At 39.8% G+C, this 26,756-nt stretch overlaps 2 protein-coding genes across 2 annotated transcripts in view; one reads left to right on the top strand and one right to left on the bottom strand.

Annotated features, from left to right (window-relative positions):
- Positions 1-26,756, bottom strand: part of LOC306875141 (uncharacterized protein) — a 264,860-nt gene that overhangs the window by 155,404 nt on the left and 82,700 nt on the right. The window lies entirely within an intron of this gene.
- Positions 15,440-26,756, top strand: part of LOC306875132 (NLR family CARD domain-containing protein 3-like) — a gene marked incomplete at its 5' end in the record, with an annotated part of 49,170 nt that continues 37,853 nt past the window's right edge. Inside the window, 3 exons of the mRNA XM_079425555.1 lie at positions 15,440-15,570; positions 21,094-21,447; positions 21,555-21,769. The remainder of the gene's footprint in view (positions 15,571-21,093; positions 21,448-21,554; positions 21,770-26,756) is intronic.

The following is a 26,756-nucleotide window of genomic DNA, read 5'->3' as shown; positions in this document are numbered from 1 at the left end:
GTGACATACAGAAGAAAATAACACATTAAATACACTGCTGGACAATAACCAATCATTTGTATCCTAAATTATTTTTTAACACTTTAGAATGATAAACACATATTTACTATTAACTATGACTTTTTCCTCAATAAACTCTTCATTTACTGCTTATTATAGCTTGTAAGGTAGTTGTTGTAGTTGTTAAGTTTAGGATTATGGGATGCAGAATATGATCTTGAAGAATACAGAATTAATATGTGCTTAAGTGCTAATAAACAACAAATATGCAAACTAATAATCACCTACTGTAGTTAAAAATGAGAGCTGAGAAGTTGTTCATCATACTAATGCTATTTTTTATTTTTCTATATTTGACTAATTATGTGTTTCTTATGATTGGTCCATATATAATCCTACAAACACTTGTGTATTAATAGATTTTATACAACTGTGAAGTGTGTTTTTCTTGCGTGTCGTCCTGATTCTGTCCTAACAAATCTAGTATCTAATCTATAGGCTGACTGTTTCTTGTTCATTCTTGACAACACATAAAAACGTCAAATTAGTGCAATAATGACAGAGCAGCCCTAAATGAAGATCGGTCCTGTATCAGATCAGTGCTTGCATACTTGATTGAAATACATCATGTAGAATTGGCAGAGTGTCACAATGCTGCAAACGCTGTAAAATCTCAGTTCAACATTATCTTTATTCTTATTTGAAGGGTTCTGATAACATACATACGTGTTAAAATAAAAGACGTTACAAAAGAGTTACGGAAAAATACACTGAAAATAAATAAGTGCATGTTTGTCCAGGCAGCTTTTTTTTCTTTTTCTCCATATAATGAACATCAAAACTTGCTAATTAGTCAACAAGAGTCACTGAACATTGTGCAACACTATTCGGACCCCACATGCCAACTTACACTGCTTGACTTCTTCGTAAAACAGGAGTGAAGAGTTTCTTGCCGCTTTGAACTCATCTCGACCTCTAATGAATGATGGATACGGCGCGGGACCGCGGGCGCGAGCCTGATGGGCATGTCGTGACGTCACAAACTGAGTGACTGATTGCCATGGAAACGTAAACGTCATGTATATTTTGTCTCTTTGAATTTTAAATCATTCTGCATTTATATACATTGCTCCATTAAAACCTCAACATGTCGAGAACACAACTGTCCAATGAAAAAGTGCGGGGGACGAATTTACTTTTTATAAAAAGTGGGGGGGACACGTCCCCCGCATCCCCCGCGTAATCTACGCCCCTGCCTGAAGGCCACCTTTATCTGTGAAACTCTTTCCACACTCGTGACACACGAAAGGTTTCTCTCCAGTGTGAGTCCTAATGTGTGTCTTAAGTGGAGCTGCTCCTGCGAAACTCTTTTCACACAGATGGCATGCGTGAGGTTTCTCTCCGGTGTGAGTTCTCACGTGTGTCTTAAGGACATCTTTACTTCTGAAACTCTTTTCACACTCATGGCACTTGAATGGTTTCTCTCCAGTGTGAATTCTCGCGTGAACCTTAAGTTTACTTGCATCTGAGAAGCTCCTTTCACACTGATGGCATGCAAATGGTTTCTCTTCATCGTGAACAAGCATGTGCTTTGTAAGAACCGATTTGTAGACGAAACTCGTCCCACACAAATGACACGTGAAAGGCTTCTCCCCAGAGTGAGTTTTCATGTGGTGTTCATATTGGTTTTTTATTCCGTAACTCTTCCCGCACACGTGACATTTGAAAGGCTTGTCCTTATCATGAGTTTTCATGTGCTGTACAAGCACTTGTTTTGTTCCATAAATCTTTTCACACTGATGACATGCAAACATTTTCTCTCCACTCTGAGTTCTTTTGTGATCTAAATGGGGTCCATCTTTTGGGAAATTCTCGTGAATGTTCATGTGTCTCTTGAGGTCCCTGCGACAGGTAAAACTCTTTCCACACAGATGACATGTGAACGGTTTCTCTCCAGTGTGAATCCTCATGTGTCTGGAAAGGTGACTGCCACTTGTGAAACTCTTTCCACACAGATGACATGTGAACGGTTTCTCTCCAGTGTGACCTCTTTTGTGATCCACAAGGCTGAGATTCTTTCCATGCTTTTTGCCTCCTGTTATCAGAGTTTCTTTTAGTGAAACATTCTGGTTTGTTTTTACAAACCGCTGTTTCCCATCAGCATCATTCACCTCCATCATGTCTGAAATGAACAAAGTAATTTGTTATAAATGTGCCAGAATTACAATAATTAAAAAGCATGTCATGTCGTGTTTCTACTTTGTGTAATCGTTCACGTGCTAAAAGTTAATTCTGTCATTCTTATAGTTTTACTATTTTAGAGCATTGCAAATGCGAAGCCAAGGTCATAGTTTAATTCTCAAGAAACACGATCATTCAGTGCACTGGAAGTTGTTTGCCATGTATTTAAATATAATTGTATTAAATCTATTCCAGAATTTGGATATAGAAAGTTATTACCATTTCATGTATTTTAGTGCATTCATCCCTGTGTTTCCTCAGTGTTTTTATGATTTAACTACAGCCACTAATTCATTAAATAAAAGCTGTATTATTCCTCAACTGACAATAATAAAGATGAAAAATAGACCGACCTCTTTGTTCCTCGGTATTTTCAGTTTCCATTCTGCACCGTTCTGGACCTCTGATGTTTTCAAGCTTCTTTTCCTCCAACAACGATCGCTTGAAGTTGTCGAGCTCATAATCAGAAGTGGGACTTATAAAGTTTGTGATAGCATGAGACCAGCTACGTTGTTATTTTTATCCCGCAGTGCTCCCCATCTGTGTAATTCATAAACGCTAATTTATTATGCACAGTATAATCAGATGACTGACTTTGAAACAGAGTAGTTTTCTGTAATCTTTAATAGATGATAGCTTGATGATCCATTATTAAAGATACAAATAACCCCATTCATTGATACAAGCATTGACAGATAAAATATGGTGGTAATTTTAGTCATGTCATCTTACTTTGCCCTATTTAGGAGTTCTCTGTTCTAGGTTATTAAGTACACAAAAATGAAATAACTCCATATTACTGATATAACCATAGAAATAACCTCACACGGATGGATTTCTGCCATGTGAATTTAATGCTGCTCTGAGAATAAGCATAAAGAACTCCATTCTACATAAAACTAATGTATCCATGTTTGCATGTGTGCATCATTTTATTACTTTAACGATATTTATCATTGTTCCCGTTAGCTAAGGATGCTACAACTAACAATACGATTGAAAATATAACACTGAAAACACTGCTCTGAAATGTAATTGTTAAACTAAGATTACTCACTTGTATATAAACACGCACAACTCTGATGAACTTTCTTTATGTGTACACAAAAGCTGTAGCATGTATCATGAAGACTGAAGCATGAAAAGAGGCACAAAATCACTTTCACAGACTTTTACATTAAATGTTCCTTCCTGGTGAAATGACCTGCCCTACTCAATCCCAGCAGAATCGGCTAAAAACACATCTCTTCAATCTTTATTTGACCCTGTAAGTCTAGCACTCTCTTTTCTAATTATATTCTTAAAAATAAAAACAAATCCTGCCCCTTTTAGACTTGCACTTTATTCATTTACTTTCTGCTTGTTTTCTTAAAAAAAAACTAAGTAACACTGTCTTCTCTATTCTTTTTGTCTTCTTTTTTGTTTCCTTTTTATTTATTATACAATTAACAAAAGCCAAAAAAAGAAAAAAGGCCTCTAACACTAGCTTGCTCTATTATTTTTCTATTGTATCCGTATTCGTTTTATTTACTATATAATAATAATAAAAAACCTTGTGTCTACTGTGTCTCTTTGTCTACAGTGGTTTCATTTAGACTACAGCAAAGCACCTAAAAAGACCCAAAATTGAGGGTTGACTAACTTGTCATGTAGCTGAATTTTGTTTCAATGTTACATTTTTTTGTTTTAAATTTTAAAATGGATATCAAATCTTGCATTTTGCCACAGCCTATTCAAACACATTTGATTCTGTGTGCCAGTTTACATGAGAGCTTAAGATATTACCATAATGAATGAGGTGAAAAGAGAACTATCAGCCTTGAATAATGAGGTTTTCAACAGGTCTGTTAACACTGATGTGCAAAAACAAATCAAGATCATCAGCAGAAGGCTGAAAGCTCTATTAACAGCTCTATTAACATAAAACAATTCCCCAAAAAGTAAAAAAACAAACTGCTTTTACTGCCCCAAATGCTTCTTGTGTTTTCCCCAGTGAGCTACAGGAGACCATGAATGAAAAGTCAGAATTAACTGTTGTATGAAATAAAATAATACTTAAAATTAGTTTTATTTAGGTTTTAATGTGTTAGTATCTACATCTTGGTTTGGTTCTTTGTCAACCCATCAAAAATTAATGTTATTATTATTTTGTTGTTGTTCAGTTCATTATATTGAGATAGTAAAACACCAACTGAAGTACATAGCACAATGTCTTATTTACACAAGAACATTGCTTATATATATTGTATGTTTAGAATTGGGAGAGTTGGGATATTTTTATAATAGAGTGAAAATAGAAAAAACCGTAGACCATGTGTTTCATCCATTAGCTCCTTTATTAGATAACTAAAGACTTTGCTCTGATGTTAAATTAATTAAATTAAAATAGCTTTTGCAGAGTTGACACAAATTAAGTTATTTATTTAATAAAAAACTGTTCTCTATACGTAATTCTTTAACATTCTTGTAATTCCATCTCCATAGATGGCCGTTTCCTTTAGACTTTTGTTCAACAGTATCTCACAGAAGTGAGTACACCCCTCACTTTTCAGCAAAAATGTTAGTATAATTTCTCAAGGGACAATACTGCACAAATGAAACTTGGGTATATTTTAGAGTAGTCAATGTGCAGCTTGTATAGAAGTACAAATTTACTGTCCTCTAAATATAACTAAACATATAGCCATTATTGTCCAAATAACTGGCAACAAAAATGAGTACACCCTAAGTGAACATGTCAAAACTGTGTCCAAAGTCTCAATGTTTTGTAGGGGCACCATTGTTATCTAGCACTGCCTTAATCCTCCTGGGCATGGAGTTCACCAGAGCTGCACAGGTTGTTGCTGGCATCCTCTTCCACTCCTCCATACTGACATCACGGAGCTGCTGGATGTTAGACACATGATGCTTCTCCTTCCACTTGAGGATGCCCCATATGTGCTCAATAAGGTTCAGGTCTGGAGACATACTTGCCCACTCCATCACCTTCACCTTCAGCTTCATCGGCAAGGCAGTTGTCATCTTGGTGTTTGGGGTGGTTATTATGCTGTTCGGCCCAGTTTCTGAAGGGAGGGCATTATCTTCTGCTTCAGAATGTCTCAGTACATGTTGCATCCATGTTTCCCTCAATGAACCCCAGTACCAGCAGCACTCATGCAGCCCCAGACCGTGATGCTACCAACACCATGCTTGACTGTAGGCAAGGCACAATTTTCTTGGTACTCCTCACCAGGGCACCGCCACACATGCTGAACACCATCTGAGCCAAACAAGTTCATCTTAGTCTCATCAGACCACTGCACATGGTTCCAGTAATTCATGCATTTGGACAGGTTGTCTTCGGCAAACTATTTGCAGGCTATTTTGTGAGCCAGCTTCAGAAGAAGCTTCCTTCTGGGACGACGGCCATGCAAACCGACTTGTTGCAGTGTGTGGCGTATGGTCTGAGTACTGACAAGCTGACCTTCCACTTCTGCAACCTCTAAAGCAATGCTAGCAGCACTCATGCGTCTGTTTTTTGAAGCCAGGTTCTGCATCTGATGCACAGCACAAGGACTCAGCTTCTTTGATCGACCCTTGCAAGGCCTGTTCCGAGTGGAACCAGTCTTGGAAAACCTCTGTATGACCCTGGCCACTGTACTGTAACTCAGTTCCAGGCTGTTACCGAACTTCTTATAGCCTCGGCCATCTTTGTGGAGAGCAACAATTATAATTCTCAAATCCTCAGAGAGTTCTGTGCCATGAGGTGCCATGTTGAACATCCAGTGGTCAGTATGAGAGAATTGTACTCAAAGCACCAAATTTTAACTGCTCTAAAACAAGATACACACATTTGTATAGTCCTGTCAAGCAGACAAAAACATGAACATGATGAATAGGACACGTGGCTTTGCATGGCTAAACAACGTATAGCTGTTATCACTTAGGGTGTACTCACTTTTGTTGCCAGCTTTTATATAATGGCTGTATGTTTGAGTTATTTTCAGAGGACAGTAAATCTTTACTGCTATACAAGTTACACATTGACTACTCTAAAATATATACAAGTTTAATTTCTTAGTATTGTCCCTTGAAAAGATATACTAAAATGATTTCTGAAATGTGAAGGGTGTACTCACTTTTGTGAGATATTGTATTTCAGAAAAATAACAATTTCACAGAGAAATTCTAGAAAAAAAGTTAATTTTTTCAGTCAAATGAGACATAATAAACAAAAAAAATGGTTTGAAATTACTGTGAAAGACAAGCTTAAAATCTTTGCTGTAAATTATTTTTTCAGTTTGCTGCAGTTACAGTGAAGTGAGAACATGCGTCTTTGACTATCACAGGCCAACATTTACATCAAACCATTTAACGCTCTCTCCATCTGCACTCCATCACCCTGTACGTAGAGAAAAACATGCATAAAATACCTTCATTTACATTAATCTCACCTATAACCAAATAACCAGCCTTAATCTAACCACTGTAGATTTACAGTAAAACTGTAGCAGGATCTAAAGCCTCATTCAGACTGTCAGCCCAAATCCGATTTTGTGCATATCCGGATGGAATCTGATTTGAAGAACTGTCTGTCCACACAGCCTATCGCAACTGTTCATATACGATTGGTGTGTCCATAAGCACTCTTTCGTTTTTACTGAATGTGCATTGGATTCTATGGTAATGCCGTTGTGTTGTTATGCCTACGCTACAAACAACAGTAACAGCAATACAGATATTGTCTTACCGTCGCGGTTGCACTGTAGTATTATATTTCATATTGTGAAGCAGCGGCAGAAACGCAGGAAGCTGGAATGTGCAGCTTTATTCCGTGCTGCCGTCTCCACTACTTTGCTTCTTTTTTTTTGTCTCCGCTACTTTGAAGACACAAAGAGTATACTAGCAGTATATTGTTTTTTCCGCTTCACTTCGCTATGACACAAGCTTGTTTCTGCAAAGATGTTCAGCATGTTTTGTGCAAAAACGTCTGACGTGTGTATGTTTTACGTGGCGTGAGGACATGGAAAAGCTACGCTAAATCCGATCTGACTGGTCAGACTGAAACGGATTTCAAGAAATGCGATTTGAATAGGATTCCAAACCACATACGAATGTAACTCGAAACGGATTGCACAAATCGGATTTCATGTAGTTTGTTGCCGTTCAGACTATTTGAATATGATCGGATTTCAATTTGCACAAATTGACACAAAATTGCACAAATCATTTCGGATTTGCACAAAAATTGGATGTGGGCCTAAAGCATTTCGCCTCTCGTGAGCTCAGTGAGAAGAGTTCATTTAGACTAGGGCTGCACGATTAATCAAAATTAAATCACAAAGGTAATACATTGTGATTAGGCAGAAGCTGTGATTGTGATGTGTATCTTTCAGTGAAGCACAGTTCTGTGATCAGTAGTAAATCTCCATCCGAAGGCCAGAGAAACTCCAAATACGCCCCGCAGAAGAAAGCCAGGAAACCCCTCTAGCCCTATCTGAATAAACAGAAGATTTAACTGCTTTCATTGATTCAACGTGACTAATAAACCACTATGACAATATATGGTTTGTCTGAGTTCTTTTTATTATACATTTTATTATAATAAAGTATATAATAATGCAATATTAATCGACACAGAATACTATGAAATATGTTGCTTGCCTTATTCTGTGAAAGAAACCTCATCATCTCACAGAGGGATTTATTTAAAACACTCGGCTGATGTTATGAAGTGAGTTTGGAGTGAAAACATGTTATTAAATGAGGTATTTTCACAAGCAGCATTTACTACACAGACACAGAGCCATAGTTCATGGAGAAGCTACGCAAACACTCATTATCTGTCATTATCACAGAACGTTGTAACGTTGTAAATTAATTTTAACAAAAACCTTTTTTTGTTCATTTTTAAATGATTTGTTCAGCTTGTTGATGTTCTTGCAGAGGCAAAGACTTAGACTGCACAAAGGAGCAAAATGTAACCAGCACAATGAATCAGTGCAAATAGTTTTAATAAACTTCAAATGGTTTTCCGTTTCCACATCTTTTAAGCTATATTTACATTAGCGTGTTTTTGCACGACAGTATAGAATTTGTGATTCTGCCTATTTTCATAACAATACAGGTTGTTTACACGAGAAATGCTGAGCAGATGCAGCAATTAGCTTGATATAAAAGGGCTGTTAAAACATTTAGCAATAAGCTTCATGTAAGTTTAGGTTATAACCGATATAAAGTTGGTTCGACCTTTAACATTTGTCAGAGATTCAGCCTCGGAAATCTGCAATAGTTCTTTAATGATTTAGCACAATGACAGGAAACATACTGTGTTGTAATTATTTTCAAATGTAGAAGAGAACACAATGTGTTTTATTTGCTTAAATCTGCCTTAATAATGTAATAGTGCAGGATAGGGACCGTCTGCAAAGTGCAAAACGAAGAGCAAAAAGCACAGTTATTCCATCTAAATCAGGGATGGCCAACTTCGGTCCTGGAGGGCCACTGTCCTGCAGAGTTTAGCTCCAACCCTAATCAAACACACCTGCCTGTAGCTTTCTAGAGATCTTGAAGACCTTGATTAGCTGGGTCAGGTGTGTTTGATTGGGGGTGGAGCTAAACTCTGCAGGACAGTGGCCCTCCAGGACCGAAGTTGCCCCTGATCTAAATGCTTCACTTGTGAAATGTATAAAAAATAAATCTCAAATCTAATGGGTGTTTCTTATTACTGTTGTAAGGCTCCACGTGCTAGTCCAAAAAACGGAGTCCAGCGGCCTGGTCGAAGGTTTAATGCATGCTTGGTCTTTTACTTGTGCCTCTGAATTTAGTTTCAATTTTAGTCTAGCTCCATATTCAAGCTGACTCCAATTTCACATGATCATTAAATTTAGGCAATAGTTTTAATTAAAAACTGATCACTGATATTGATTGTATATTAATTTAGATATTTGATTATTTTGAAAATCCCATACTTTCAATTATTCGTTCATTAGTGACCTAGCATCGCTTAGCAATTCACTCGGCCGACTGTGAACGCACGGCACAAACTCGCCAGTTCTGAACTTACTCAGAGGAAACAGGGTGACTATAATACCTTTAAGTGCTAGCAAATAATAAAAAGTGTATTTTTCCTATAATCACGAAAACTGTAACTCGTTAAGTCAGTGACAGACAGAAATCAGAAGATCCCTAATGACGAGCCCTCACTTCATTCATTGGTACTTAAGTATGATCTGTCCTGGATGCAGATTTGTGGAAACACTAGACTACAACTCTAATCTACTAAAAAACAAGATTTCAGAAGAGACCAGAATAAATCAAATATAACTTTATTATTAGTCAGGTTACATCATGAAAATTATTAGAAGCCAATTTAGAAATAAGAAAATACATAACATCAGTTGTTCAAAGATGAAATTAAGGGTAACATATATACCTGGCTTCAGGAAGATACATAGTATGGAACATATGAAATACACTCCACACTACGGGCTGATCTGGCAACAGAATCACAAAGTAGTGTTTTGTCACCTCCCTTATATACCCAGATAACAAAGCTTCAGATCAGCTGTATATGCATAAAATACCTTTTGGTGTTTTTGGTTCTAGTGCTCCAGGGTCGCACCTGAATGAAGATAGATAAACATTCCCACAGACCCCTAAAGGGAGACACACCCCCTCTTCAGCAGACCACAATTCTACAAACGTTTTCAATATTTCTCATAATATAAGGGACTACTGTGAAACTGAGACCAGTTTACCAATCGCACAGAGACCTTTAAAATGATACCAAACATGAAAGGGAAAAACACCATTCACAAGATATAACACTTGCATATTCTTAATGAACTCTGAGTGGAAGAGCAGGGTGGGGGCAGAGATGGCAGGGGGTCGTAAACGATTCAAGAAGAGACGTTTGGTCAGGATGGTGTTGTTTGTTCTCTGTGGAGATCTCTTCTCCAGATTCGTTTTATGGTTTTATTGTATGGCATCTGTGAGTTCCTGAGTTTTGGCCTCATGAGGAGTTAATTTCATAAAGGAAATAATTTCACTCCCTACGCTGTAGCTTAAAAGATGTGGAAACTGAAAACTATTTGAAGTTTATAAAAAATATTTGCACTGATTTATTGTGCTGGTTACATTTTGCTCCTTTGTGCAGTGGCCCAGGAGATGAGTCTTTGCCTCTGCAAGAACATCAACAAGCTGAAAAAATATGTTTTTTTGTTTGTTTGTTTGTTTTTGAGGTAATGTGTAATGTAATTTTGTTCAAATGAATTTCAGGGAATAAATGTAAATGAAGGTATTTTATGCATGTTTTTCTCTACGTACAGGGTGATGGAGTGCAGATGGAGAGAGCGTTAAATGGTTTGATGTAAATGTTGGCCTGTGATAGTCAAAGACGCATGTTCTCACTTCACTGCAACTGCAGCAAATTGAACAAATTATTTACAGCAAAGATTTTAAGTTTGTCTTTCACAGTCATTTCAAACCATTTTTTGTTTACTATGTCTCATTTGATTGATAAAATTAACTTTTTTTCTAGAATTTCTTTGTGAAATTGTTATTTATTATGATTTTTTTTTTCAATTATTGAACAAAAGTCTAAAGGAAACGGCCATCTATGGAGATGGAATTACAACAATGTTAAAGAATTACGTATAGAGAACAGTTTTTTATTAAATAAATAACCTAATTTGTGTCAACTCTGCAAAAGCTATTTTAATTTAATTAATTTAACATCAGAGCAAAGTCTTTAGTTATCTAATAAAGGAGCTAATGGATGAAACACATGGTCTACGGTTTTTTCTATTTTCACTCTATTATAAAAATATCCCAACTCTCCCAATTCTAAACATACAATATATATAAGCAATGTTCTTGTGTAAATAAGACATTGTGCTATGTACTTCAGTTGGTGTTTTACTATCTCAATATAATGAACTGAACAACAACAAAATAATAATAACATGAATTTTTGATGGGTCGACAAAGAACCAAACCAAGATGTAGATACTAACACATTAAAACCTAAATAAAACTAATTTTAAGTATTATTTTATTTCATTCAACTTTTAAAATTAAAATTCATTATTTTAAAATCTTAAAAAAAATTATAATAATTTTGAAACAAAATTCAGCTACATGACAAGTTAGTCAACCCTCAATTTTGGGTCTTTTTAGGTGCTTTGCTATCGTCTAAATGAAACCACTGTAGACAAAGAGACACAGTAGACACAAGGTTTTTTATTATTATTATATAGTAAATAAAACGATAACGGATACAATAGAAAAAGAATAGAGCAAGCTAGTGTTAGAGGCCTTTTTTTTGCTTTTGTTAATTGTTGACGTATTGTCATGTGTGTGCGTGTAGTACGTGTGTGGGCGTGGCCGAGCCATCACCATTCACTACACTCAGCTGAGCCTCGTTAGCAGCACCAGCTGCAGCTCCTTAACTCACCCATAAATACACCAGTTTCTCCTCTCCTTTGTCAGATCGTTGTGGATGTCTTCCTGTGCTGTTGTAGTTCCTGTTCCCGTCCGATCTTGTTAAAACAAGTTTCCTCCTCTGTACATAATCATTTTAGATTTTAACATTCATCCATTATGTTAGTCTAGAGGTTTGACTACACATGTGAGGTATTAATGCCTGCACTGATATAATGAAGAGTCTTGAACATTGACTAGTCAGCTGATCGCACTGCTAAAAAAGATCAAATCATGTTTAAATCTAGTGGTCTGCAGTGGTTTTTGTTAGGGTTATGTTTAGGGGTACATAATGGGTTATGAGATATAATATAAATTACAGAAAAATTATAAATATTACATTAAAATTGATATTAAAAATAATAAACTTAAGCAATGCTTTTTCAGCTTTTCTGTGGCGCTTTTCTTGTTTTCTTACAGCGCACCTCACACTCAAACACCATTTCATATATGAAGGGAGTGTGTTCTGGACTGAATGAAAACCTAATTTATCCAAAATATTATAGTTTTTAATAATTTTTCAATTAGATAAAATGTGCAGTTAGATTAATGTGCACAACACTTTCCTTAAAATGTATTTATAGTTATTTTTTGTACATATTAGTACCTATACCCCCCGGTTTCACAAACAGTTTTAAAGTCTTAGACTAAAATGTAAGTCTGACCTGTTCCAACTGAAATAAACGTGCACTGACTGATCTTAAAATATATCAGTACCTTTGTTTTGTCTCAAGATGAACACCAGTATGTTTTTTTCTAAGCATGTTTATGAAAATTTCTCGTGTTTTCTCTGTCTGTGTCAAGTTTCATGATATTTTACTGTCGAATATGGGAGAAACTTAATGGCAAAGTCTATCACAATGCATTATAGCACTGACCATTCCTTCATATTTAGACAGGCATTATTCAAATCCCTTCAGAGTTAACATAACATTTTCAATACATTCTTCTTCAGGATGACCATGACTCTGTCTGTGTCAAGTTTCATGACATTTTACTGTAGAATATGGGAGAAAATTCAAAACAAAATCTGTCACAATACATTATGTCTCTGGTGTGCGTTTTCCGATAACATTGCCTCTTAGTGCACTACGAAGACTCTAAAGGTATATCTTAAATAAAGGTATACCATTTCTAGGCGTGTTCCCCGAACTATACCTTCGGAGGTTGCTTTCAGAATCAGGTATACCTTCTTACGTGCAATGTTACCACGTGCTGTCCATGAGGGTGGTCATGATTGGTTGATATCGATGGATCAAGAATGGATTATTCACTATGCAGGGGCTGCTTCAGTGCGTAATGTGGGAAAGTGGTGTTCTTTATAAAATAATGGTTGATTTTAAATAAAGACACAAAACTCTTTCCTGTTAGAATGCAACAAACTTGCGAAACTTTTACTTTCACTTTGCAACATGCCTCATGTCAGGGAACAAAACCAAGAAAGATATATGCCCAGAGCACCTCAGTGGTCACCACATAAAACACAATGAAAAAACTACATAAATCACTACTTAATAATTTAACAGCTTTTAAAAAATGAAAAAAAAATAGGCTTGCACAAGTCCTACAGAAAAACATTCTGATAAGATTGCTTTCCAACAAGAAGCACTTCAGAAATAGTTGAAATGGCATTTATCAGTAATCATGCAATCTTATAAAAATAATCCAAACTGCAAACTAAATCCAACCCTGGATCTTTTATATAATTTTTAAATGTTGAAACCCCGCAACCTCATGCACAAACTAAACATGCATATCACTAACTGGCAGTATGCCTTCATCAACAGCTATATGGCAGAGAAAAAAAGAGAAAGAGGAGAGCCGCCAGCAGCTGAATTTTGGGGCTGAAGGGGGAGTTTGGTCAAACTATGGCAGCGATACAGGGAATGGTTGAGCTAAATCAAAGACGGCACCGTCCGCGGAGCCATTATGTGTACTAAAACTTTAGTCTCCTAGCTACCATGTAAGAAGCTGCAATTCTTAAAAAAATTCACCTGCCACAGCAGCTTATACAGGTGCATCTCAAAAAATTTGAATATCATGAAAAAGGTCAATATTTTTTGTCACTCATTTCAGAAAGTGAAACCCATATATTATATAGATTTATTACACATAGAGTGAAATATTTCAAGCCTTTATTTCTTGAAATTTTGATGATTATGGCTTACAGATAATGAAAACCCAAAATTCAGTGTCTCGGAAAATTTGAATATATTGCATAAGATCAATAAAAAAGGATATTTTAAACAGAAATGTCAGGTTTCTGAAAAGTATGTTCATTTCTATGCACTCAATACTTGGTTGGGCCTCCTTTTGCATGAATTACTGCATCAATGCGGCGTGGGATGGAGGTGATCAGCCTGTGGCACTGCTCAGGTGTAATGGAAGCCCAGGTTGCTTTGATAGCGGCCTTCAGGTCATCTGCATTGTTAGGTCAGGTGTCTCTCATCTTCCTCTTGACAATACCCAGTAGATTCTCTATGGGGTTCAGGTCAGGTGAGTTTGCTGGCCAATCCAGCACAGTAACACCATGGTCATTGAACCAGCTTTTGGTACCTTTGGCAGTGTGGGCAGGTGCCAAGTCCTGCTGGAAAATGAAATCAGCATCTCCATAAAGCTTGTCAGCAGAAGGAAGCATGAAGTGCTCTAAAATCTCCTGGTAGATGGCTGCGTTGACTGTGGACTTCAGAAAACACTCCAGACTCTGGGACCTTGATTTCAAAATGAAATGCAAAATTTACTTTTATCTGAAAAGAGGACTTTGGAGCATTGAGCAACAGTCCAGTTCTTTTTCTCTACAGCCCAGGTAAAACGCTTCTGACGTTGTCTCTTGTTCAGAAATGGTTTGGTAGCCCTTTTCCCGAAGTCTGAGTGTGGTGACTCTTGATGTACTGACTGTTGCCCAAATTCTTCCTTCCAGTCAACTTTGCATTTAATATGCTTTGATACAGCACTCTGTAAACAGCCACAGCTTTCAGTAATGACCCTCTGTGACTTACCCTCTTTGTGGAGGGCATCAATGTTCGTCTTCTATGGCGTTATTTTACTGCCAAATGTCGAGAGCACATTTTTGTAGCACGAAAGTAGATTAATATAATGCGCAAGCGCGAATCTTCCCGCTCACATGCGGATTTCCTTTGCTCTCGCACAAATCCAGACGCGCGCTCTCGGATATACGCTGCTCTCGCTCAGAAAGAGTGCGCGCACTTAAAACGTGTCTCTCCTCTCGCTCAAGTGTGCGTGCTCAAACTTTGTCTTGACTGTCAAACTGTGCATGACAGAGTCATGGTCGTCCTGAAGAAGAATGAATTGAAAATTTCTTGTTAACTCTGAAGGGATTTGAATAATGCCTGTCTAAATATGAAGGAATGGTCAGTGCTATAATGCATTGTGACAGACTTTGCCATTAATTTTCTCCCATATTCGACAGTAAAACCCAGAGAAAGTTGACACAGATAGAGACTTGGTCGTTCTGAAAAATAATTTATTGACATTTTCGTATTAACTCTGAAAGGAATTTGAATAATGCATGTAGAATATAGAAGGAAATAAGCAGTGCTATAATGTATTTTAGCAGACTTTATTTTTTATGGAAAACTACACAGTATAATATATTCGAACGTAATATAACTGTATCTTTTATCTTTTGTGTTTTGGGACACATTTAATTCATACCCGCTGGTCTTCATAGGTCTTCGTCAGCTTTTTGGCCTCTCCGTGTCTCCGTACCGTAATACCACAAACAGACGTGCATCCCGATCCAGGTGGCGGCTCACTTGACCGCGGTGACTTACTCCTGTTGAAGAAGAAAGCAAACTCGACAGGAATAAAACAAGACTTAAAAACCACCATAAACATCACATTAAGGTAAGTTCATTTCTCTGCCTCTGATATAAGTTCATACTATTGTAGTTTTTCTCAGTGAGTTAAATCCGATCTTTAAACTCATTTAGTGATTTGTGTCGCTTGTAAAAGAGGATGAAGCTGCTCAAGTTCATCTTCAGGATTATAATCATATCGAGCTCTAGAGATTCTGCTTTTAGTTCAGATTCATTCACAATCGCAAATATAGACTACTAAAGGAGGAAATAAAGATTTAAACCGAAAACACGAGCTTCTGTAGATCAGATTCACAGATGATCAGTTTTAGTGATTCTAGTGAGATTCACACAAATGAGTTCATTAGGCCCTCATCGAGAGATCTCCGTGCTCCACACAGCAATTAAACATCTACTATGATCCTTACTTGTACATTTTCTGAGAGGAGTACCTTCCTAAATCTGTCCTTAATTTTAAACAGTTGTGTTTGTCCGTATGCAAGAAGAGTTTAGGCTGATTTTATCTGTTTGTTTTTCTCCAGCAGAGGACGTCCGTCTGACGTTTGGTTTCGGTTTCGGTTTTGAAAGGAACATGCAGGAATGAGCCTATAAAGTAAAGGACTTAATTTATATTAAAAGAGTTATTAAGAGCGATAAGCGGTCAGTGGAGCGTTCCTATAAGGGTGTGAAGTCACGTGAAAACTATCAATAAGACGTGAAGCATCAGTGTAACTATCTTTCCTGTCACCGATTAAACAGTTCACAAGAAATACTACGTCAACAATTAAAAATGTTCATTTAAATTAATCAATTATTCGCTGACAATTGCCAAAGACCCATAACCCATCTGTTATTTTGCATATAGGCCTACACATGGATCCTTTATTTGCAGCCAAATACCATAATATAAGACCAAATACCAGAATAATACCAGAGTATAAGACCAAATACCAGAGTATAAGACCAAATACCAGAGTATAAGACCAAATACCAGAGTATAAGACCAAATACCAGAGTATGAGACCAAATACCAGAGTATGAGACCAAATACCAGAGTATGAGACCAAATACCACAGTATAAGACCAAATACCAGAACATAAGACCAAATAACAGAATACAAGACCAAATAACAGAATACAAGACCAAATAACAGAATACAAGACCAAATAACAGAATACAAGACCAAATACCAGAATATAAAACCAAATAGCAGAATATAAGACCAAATACATGAATATAAGACCAAATACCAGAATAATACCAGAATATAAGACCAAATACCAGAGTATAAGACCAAATACCAGAACATAAGACCAAATACTAGAATGGAGCAACTAGGGGTTAAGTGTCTTGCTCAGGGACACATTGGTGTCTCACAGTGGATTCGAACCCGGGTCTCTCACACCAAAGGCATGTGTCTTATCCACTGCGCCATCACCACCACCTTAAAACATAAATACAAGACCAAATACCAGAATACAAGACCAAATACCAGAATACAAGACCAAATACCAGAATATAACAGAATATAAGACCAAATACCAGAATATAAGACCAAATACCAGAATACGAGACCAAGTCACAGAATACGAGACCAAATAGCAGAATATGAGACCAAATAGCAGAATACGAGACTAAATATAAGACCAAATAGCAGAATACAAGACCAAGTCACAGAATATGAGACCAAATAGCAGAATACGGGACCAAATAGCAGAATACAAGACCAAATAGCAGAATACAAGATCAAATATAAAACCAAATACCAGAATACAAGATCAAATATAAGACCAAATAGCAGAATACAAGATCAAATATAAGACCAAATAGCAGAATACAAGACCAAGTCACAGAATACGAGACCAAATAGCAGAATACGAGACCAAATAGCAGAATACAAGACCAAATAGCAGAATACAAGATCAAATATAAAACCAAATAGCAGAATACAAGATCAAATATAAAACCAAATAGCAGAATACAAGATCAAATATAAGACCAAATAGCAGAATACAAGACCAAGTCACAGAATACGAGACCAAATAGCAGAATACGAGACCAAATAGCAGAATACGAGACCAAGTCACAGAATACGAGACCAAATAGCAGAATATGAGACCAAATAGCAGAATACGAGACTAAATATAAGACCAAATAGCAGAATACAAGACCAAGTCACAGAATATGAGACCAAATAGCAGAATACGGGACCAAATAGCAGAATACAAGACCAAATAGCAGAATACAAGATCAAATATAAAACCAAATACCAGAATACAAGATCAAATATAAGACCAAATAGCAGAATACAAGATCAAATATAAGACCAAATAGCAGAATACAAGACCAAGTCACAGAATACGAGACCAAATAGCAGAATACGAGACCAAATAGCAGAATACAAGACCAAATAGCAGAATACAAGATCAAATATAAAACCAAATAGCAGAATACAAGATCAAATATAAAACCAAATAGCAGAATACAAGATCAAATATAAGACCAAATAGCAGAATACAAGACCAAGTCACAGAATACGAGACCAAATAGCAGAATACGAGACCAAATAGCAGAATACGAGACTAAATAGCAGAATACAAGACCAAATAGCAGAATACAAGACCAAATAGCAGAATACAAGACCAAATAGCAGAATACGAGACCAAATACCAGAATACAAGACCAAATACCAGAATACAAGATCAAACACTAGAATACGAGGCCAAATAGAGGAGTACGAGACCAAATACCAGAATACAAGATCAAACACCAGAATACGAAACCAAATAGAGGAATACGAGACCAAATAGCAGAATACAAGACCAAATAGCAGAATACAAGACCAAATACCAGAATATAAGACCAAATACCAGAATACGAGACCAAATACCAGAATACGAGACCAAATAACAGAATACGAGACCAAATACCAGAATATGAGACCAAATACCAGAATACGAGACCAAATACCAGAATACGAGACCAAATAGCAGAATACCAGACCAAATAACAGAATACAAGACCAAATACCAGAATACAAGACCAAATAACAGAATACAAGACCAAATACCAGAATATAAGACCAAATACCAGAATACGAGACCAAATACCAGAATACGAGACCAAATAACAGAATACGAGACCAAATACCAGAATATGAGACAAAATACCAGAATACGAGACCAAATACCAGAATACGAGACCAAATAGCAGAATACGAGACCAAATAGCAGAATACGAGACCAAATACCAGAATATAAGACCAAATAGCAGAATACAAGACCAAATACCAGAATATAAGACCAAATAGCAGAATACAAGACCAAATAGCAGAATACAAGACCAAATAGCAGAATACAAGACCAAATAGCAGAATACAAGACCAAATACCAGAATACAAGACCAAATACCAGAATATAAGACCAAATAGCAGAATACAAGACCAAATACCAGAATATAAAACCAAATAGCAGAATACAAGACCAAATACCAGAATATAAGACCAAATAGCAGAATACAAGACCAAATATAAGACCAAATAGCAGAATACAAGACCAAGTCACAGAATACGAGACCAAATACCAGAATACGAGACCAAATACCAGAATATAAGACCAAATAGCAGAATACAAGTCCAAATACCAGAATATAAGACCAAATAGCAGAATACAAGACCAAATAGCAGAATACAAGACCAAATAGCAGAATACAAGACCAAATACCAGAATACAAGACCAAATAGCAGAATACAAGACCAAATACCAGAATACAAGACCAAATACCAGAATATAAGACCAAATAGCAGAATACAAGACCAAATACCAGAATATAAGACCAAATAGCAGAATACAAGACCAAATACCAGAATATAAGACCAAATAGCAGAATACAAGACCAAATAACAGAATACAAGACCAAATACCAGAATATAAGACCAAATACCAGAATACGAGACCAAATAGCAGAATACAAGACCAAATAAGAGACCAAATAGCAGAATATAAGACCAAATACCAGAATACAAGACCAAATAGCAGAATACAAGACTAAATAGCAGAATACAAGACCAAATAGCAGAATATAAGACCAAATAGCAGAATACAAGACCAAATAGCAGAATACAAGACCAAATACCAGAATATAAGACCAAATAGCAGAATACAAGACCAAATAGCAGAATACAAGACCAAATAGCAGAATACAAGACCAAATAGCAGAATACAAGACCAAATAACAGAATACAAGACCAAATACCAGAATACAAGACCAAATACCAGAGTATAAGACCAAATAACAGAATACAAGACCAAATACCAGAATACAAGACCAAATACCAGAATATGAGACCAAATACCAGAATACGAGACCAAATACCAGAATACGAGACCAAATACCAGAATATGAGACCAAATAACAGAATACGAGACCAAATACCAGAATATAAGACCAAATAGCAGAATACAAGACCAAATACCAGAATATAAGACCAAATAGCAGAATACAAGACCAAATACCAGAATACAAGACCAAATAGCAGAATACAAGACCAAATACCAGAATACAAGACCAAATACCAGAATATAAGACCAAATAGCAGAATACGAGACCAAATACCAGAATACGAGACCAAATACCAGAATACGAGACCAAATAACAGAATACGAGACCAAATACCAGAATACGAGACCAAATACCAGAATACGAGACCAAATACCAGAATATAAGACCAAATAGCAGAATACAAGACCAAATACCAGAATATAAGACCAAATAGCAGAATACAAGACCAAATACCAGAATACAAGACCAAATACCAGAATACAAGACCAAATACCAGAATACAAGACCAAATACCAGAATATAAGACCAAATAGCAGAATACAAGACCAAATACCAGAATATAAGACCAAATAGCAGAATACAAGACCAAATACCAGAATATAAGACCAAATAGCAGAATACAAGACCAAATAAGAGACCAAATACCAGAATACAAGACCAAATAACAGAATACAAGACCAAATACCAGAATATAAGACCAAATACCAGAATACGAGACCAAACACCAGAATACAAGACCAAATACCAGAATACAAGACCAAATACCCTGTTGGTTTGTGAAGAAATGCAAAGACTTGGATTCAGAAAGCTTCTAAAAATAAAATGTTCTGGAATAATATGAATGCAGTGAGATTTGTGTGAAGGTGATTTGTGTTAGTGATAGTTTTGCTGATCTTATTTGTTTGGTGGAAACGGTGAAACTCATTGTGGAGGAAGAGCAGCTTTCAAACATTTGAGAAATATAATGGGCTGCATGTCTGAGATTTGAGGGGTTTTCAGCAGCGCTTCAACAATGAAACTCTGAAAATAATCCTCATCAGATGTCATGATCAGTTAGTTGATATGTGTTACAGCAGCAGAAACACATCAAGCTCTGAACAGATTGATGCTTTTCTCCTGCTGCTGAATTCAAATATGTTCAGTAAGACACAAGAGCATCAGCGTTAAGATTTACTGCAATAATAATCACAATATTATATGTCATTTGTTCTCTTATGTTTCCATATGCAGGTGTGAAGTCAGTTTGTCATTATGGAGAACAGAGAGAGATCTTCATCTCCTGATCACAGCTGTGTGTCTCTGAAGAGTGACGGATCCATGGGTCCTCCTCCTAAATTCAGTAATGATCCAGTGACCTCTGACCCCAGGTGAGACACAAGTCAGTATCACACACAACAGACTGACTTGTAATAAATGAAACAGCAGACAGAACTAAAGGAAGAGTTATGTCTGTGTGTTAATCAGGATCTTAAGGAGGAAGCGTCAGAGATCATCTCCTGATCACAGCTGTGTGTCTCTGAAGAGTGACGGATCCATGGGTCCTCCTCCTAAATTCAGTAATGATCCAGTGACCTCTGACCCCAGGTGAGATATAATCCAGTATTAGACACAACAGACTGACTTGTAATAAATGAAACAGCAGACAGAACTAAAGGAAGAGTTATGTTTGTGTTTTTTCTCACTATCTTCAGGAAGAGGAAGAGATCTTCATCTCCTGATCACAGCTGTGTGTCTCTGAAGAGTGACAGATCCATGGGTCCTCCTCCTAAATTCAGTGATGGACCAGTGAACTCTGACCCCAGGTGAGATATAATCCAGTGTTAAGGTCAATTCATGCTGCACTGACCAGCGTGAACAATCACCGGCTCACAGTTCATAATTTCTCAGACACTCCACGAGTCGACAAGTGCTGCTTCAACATGTTCAATCAGAGAAAACACACACTGAGCAACAGCAGCAGATTCAGACAGGAGTCACACACTGATCCACAAACCAGACCAAGAGTGTGTTTCCACTGTTATTTCCACTGCATGATGGAAATCGCTCAAATGTTCTTAAGCAATCAACTAAATAAACTGCAAAAAGATTGTTTTCTAAAGCATCGTGGACTGAATGGTCCTGAGAGCACTGAACAAGCTTGCGGCGCCACCTGCAGGACACAGGACTTAAAGTTCTCCGGCACCGTGCCAGATCTCCAGCGTGCAGCGTTTGGCTGCAAAAATGTAGTATATATATATTTTTTTTTTTTTTAACTTGATATCACTTTCGAGCAGGGGCGTGTTTAGTATTTTGGGGGCCCTCAGCAAGTGTTCCCGGAGGGGCCCCCCTCGGTGGATTTTGAGATCGATTCTGGGGTAGGGATGGGTATCGTTTACATTTTATCGAAACGGATACGATACTTATCAATACAGTTATCCATAATACTCTATAATTTGGTGCAAAAAATAAATGATGTAAAAAGATGTTGAAAATTTCAAGTTATTTTATTACTCATGTTTACAAATGCCTCCAAGCAAACAGAAAAAGGCACATAAAGCACATTTCTAAAATAAAAAGGCCCTTCAAAGAGAGAGAGAGATGGTATGAAATTTTTTTTTGCTCTTATAAACATGGGACGTGTATAATAGTATCCAGTAGCAGAGCCGCAGCCCTGATGAATAGAGAAGCACGACATGTTAAAAAAGTTGCAAGGCGCAATGGTCAAAGATGTCCATCTAACGCATATTTACCATAGACTGTAAAAAACACGGAAAAAATAGAAAGAGCTTTGTAAACAGTTCAGAGTAATCATGTCATCTCCATAAGAAAGTAAAAAAAAAAAAAAAAGTCGTGACGTATTGTCAAGTATGGTGACCCATACTCGAAATTGGTGCTCTACGTTTAACCCATCCAAGTGCACACACACAGCAGTGAGTAGTGAACAAATGCACACACCGTGAACACACACCCGGAGCAGTGGGCAGCCATGCTGCAGCGCCCGGGGAGCAGTTGGGGGTTCGGTGCCTTGCTCAAGGGCACCTCAGTCGTGGTATTGAGGGTGGAGAGAGCGCAGTACATTCACTCCCCCCACCTACAATCCCTGCCGGCCGGGGACTCGAACCTGCAACCTTTCGATTACGAGTCCGACTCTCTAACCATTAGGCCACGACTTCCCAACGATATGATGACGATATGAACGATATGATTTAGCGGGATTTTTGAAAAGGTCCTGTTCACACATGATCTCTTAATGGTAACTTGCTGGTAATTTACCAGTAAAGACTGTATGTGTGAAAGGGGCTAAACTCTTCCTCTGTATATGCTGTGAGAATTGCTTAATGTTCATCTGGGAAAACAGTGTGCATTATCTCACTAGATCTGTAACGCAAATCATTTATAAACCTTTGCCAACACAGGAGAATACATCAAACTATTTCTAAATATGCCATTTATTGTACATCGCGACTTAAAAATAAAAGCATGTGCCCAAGTATTAAAATTGAATGGATTTAAACCTCCTTGAACTGCCACCTTAACGTGGTGGAGGGGTTTGAGTACCCGAATGAACCTAGGAGCTATGTTGTCCGGGGTTATATGCCCCTGGTAGGGTCTCCCAAGGCAAACAGGTCCTAGGCGACGGGTCAGACTAAGAGCGGTTCAAAAACCCCCTTATGATGGACAACATTCAGAGGACCGTGACGTCGCCCGGTATGGCGCAGCCGGGGCCCCACCCTGGAGCCAGGCCCGGGGTTGGGGCTCGTATGCGAGCGCCTGGTGGCCGGGCCTCCCCCATGGGGTCCGGCCGGGCTCAGCCCGAAGGAGCGACGTGGGGCCGCCTTCCCGTGGGCTCACCACCTACAGGAGGGACCGTAAGGGGCCGGTGCAAAGAGGATCGGGCAGCAGTCGAAGGCGGGGGCCTCGACGACCCGATCCCTGGACACAGAAGCTAGCTCTAGGGACGTGGAATGTCACCTCGCTGGCGGGGAAGGAGCCTGAGATTGTGCGTGAGATTGAGAGGTTCCGACTAGAGATAGTCGGGATCACCTCTACGCACGGCTTGGGCTCTGGAACCACACTCTTCGAGAGAGGATGGACTCTTCACCACTCTGGAGTTGCCCATGGTGAGAGGCGGCGGGCTGGTGTGGGTTTGCTTATAGCTCCCCAGCTCAGCCGCCATGTGTTGGAGTTCACCCCAGTGAACGAGAGGGTCGTTTCCCTGCGCCTATGGGTAGGGGATAGGTCTCTCACTGTCGTGTGTGCCTACGGGCCGAACGGCAGTGCAGAGTACCCGGCCTTCTTGGGGTCTCTGGGAGGGGTGCTGGAAAGTGCTCCAACCAGGGACTCCGTCGTTCTACTGGGGGACTTCAATGCCCACGTGGGTAGCGACAGTGACACCTGGAGGGGCGTGATTGGGAGGAACGGCCCCCCTGATCTGAACCCGAGTGGTGTTCAGTTATTGGACTTCTGTGCTAGTTACAGTTTGTCCATAATGAACACCATGTTCAAGCATAAGGGTGTCCACCAGTGCACGTGGCACCAGGACACCCTAGGCCGTAGGTCGATGATCGACTTTGTGGTCGTTTCATCTGACCTGCGGCCGTATGTCTTGGACACTCGGGTAAAGAGAGGGGCGGAGCTGTCAACTGATCACCACCTGGTGGTGAGTTGGATCCGATGGCGGGGGAGGAAGCTGGACAGACTTGGCAGACCCAAGCGTACTGTGAGGGTCTGCTGGGAACGTTTGGCCGAGTCTCCTGTCAGAGAGATCTTCAACTCCCACCTCCGGCAGAGCTTCGACCGGATCCCGAGGGAGGCTGGAGATATTGAGTCCGAGTGGACCATGTTCTCCACCTCCATTGTCGAAGCGGCCGCTCGGAGCTGTGGTCGTAAGGTCTCCGGTGCCTGTCGAGGCGGCAATCCCCGAACCAGGTGGTGGACACCGGAAGTAAGGGATGCCGTCAAGCTGAAGAAGGAGTCCTATCGGGCCTGGCTGGCTTGTGGGACTCCTGAGGCAGCTGACGGGTACCGACAGGCCAAGCGAACTGCGGTTGTGGTTGTGGGGGCAAAAACTCGGGCCTGGGAGGAGTTCGGTGAGGCCATGGAGAAGGACTATCGGCTGGCCTCGAAGAGATTCTGGCAAACCGTCCGGCGCCTCAGGAGAGGGAAGCAGTGCCCTACCAACGCTGTTTACAGTAGAGGTGGGGAGCTGCTGACCTCGACTGGGGATATCGTTGGACGGTGGAAGGAATACTTTGAGGATCTCCTCAATCCCGCCGTCACGTCTTCCATGGAGGAAGCAGAGGCTGAGGGCTCAGAGGTGGACTCGTCCATCACCCAAGCTGAAGTCACCGAGGTAGTCAAGAAACTCCTCGATGGCAGGGCACCGGGGGTGGATGAGATCCGCCCTGAGTACCTCAAGTCTCTGGATGTTGTGGGGCTGTCTTGGCTGACACGCCTCTGCAGCATCGCGTGGCGGTCGGGGACAGTGCCTCTGGGGTGGCAGACCGGGGTGGTGGTCCCTCTTTTTAAGAAGGGGGACCGGAGGGTGTGTTCCAACTACAGGGGGATCACACTTCTCAGCCTCCCTGGGAAAGTCTATGCCAGGGTACTGGAGAGGAGAATACGGCCGATAGTAGAACCTCGGATACAGGAGGAACAGTGTGGTTTTCGTCCGGGCCGTGGAACACTGGACCAGCTCTATACCCTCTACAGGGTGCTGGAGGGTTCATGGGAGTTTGCCCAACCAGTCCACATGTGTTTTGTGGATTTGGAGAAGGCATTCGACTGTGTCCCTCGCGGCGGCCTGTGGAGGGTGCTCCGGGAGTATGGGGTCCGGGGTCCTTTACTAAGGGCTGTCCGGTCCCTGTATGACCGAAGCAGGAGCTTGGTTCGCATTGCCGGCAGTAAGTCAGACTTGTTCCCGGTGCATGTTGGACTCCGGCAGGGCTGCCCTTTGTCGCCGGTTCTGTTCATAAGTTTTATGGACAGAATTTCTAGGCGCAGCCAGGGGCCGGAGGGTGTCAGGTTTGGTGACCACACGATTTCGTCTCTGCTTTTTGCAGATGACGTTGTCGTGTTGGCTTCATCAAGCCAGGACCTTCAGCAGGCACTGGGACGGTTTGCAGCCGAGTGTGAAGCGGCTGGGATGAGAATCAGCACCTCCAAATCCGAGGCCATGGTCCTCAGTCGGAAAAGGGTGGTTTGCCCACTTCAGGTTGGTGGAGAGTTCCTGCCTCAAGTGGAGGAGTTTAAGTATCTTGGGGTTTTGTTCACGAGTGAGGGAAGGATGGAACGGGAGATTGACAGACGGATCGGTGCATCTTCTGCAGTAATGCGGTCGATGTACCGGTCTGTCGTGGTGAAGAAAGAGCTGAGCCGCAAGGCGAAGCTCTCGATTTACCAGTCAATCTACGTTCCTACTCTCACCTATGGTCATGAGCTTTGGGTCATTACCGAAAGGACAAGATCCCGGATACAGGCGGCTGAAATGAGCTTTCTCCGCAGGGTGGCTGGGCGATCCCTTAGAGATAGGGTGAGAAGCTCGGTCACTCGGGAGGAGCTCAGAGTAGAGCCGCTGCTCCTTCACATTGAGAGGGGTCAGCTGAGGTGGCTCGGGCATCTGTTCCGGATGCCTCCTGGACGCCTTCCCGGGAAGGTGTTCCGGGCGCGTCCCACTGGGAGGAGACCCCGGGGAAGACCTAGGACACGCTGGAGAGACTATGTCTCCCGGCTGGCCTGGGAACGCCTCGGTGTCCCCCCGGAAGAGCTGGAGGAAGTGTCTAGGGAGAGAGAAGTCTGGGCATCCCTGCTTAGACTGCTGCCCCCGCGACCCGGCCCCGGATAAGCGGAAGAAGATGGATGGATGGATGGATGGATGGATTTAAACATTGTTTAATCACGCTGTAAAGTGAAAC

Source organism: Barbus barbus (genome assembly GCF_936440315.1).
Source record: "Barbus barbus genome assembly, chromosome: 9".
NCBI classification, from domain to species: Eukaryota; Metazoa; Chordata; class Actinopteri; order Cypriniformes; family Cyprinidae; genus Barbus; species Barbus barbus.
Note: the sequence above shows the minus strand (reverse complement) of the source record. Positions and strands in the feature narration are given on the sequence as shown.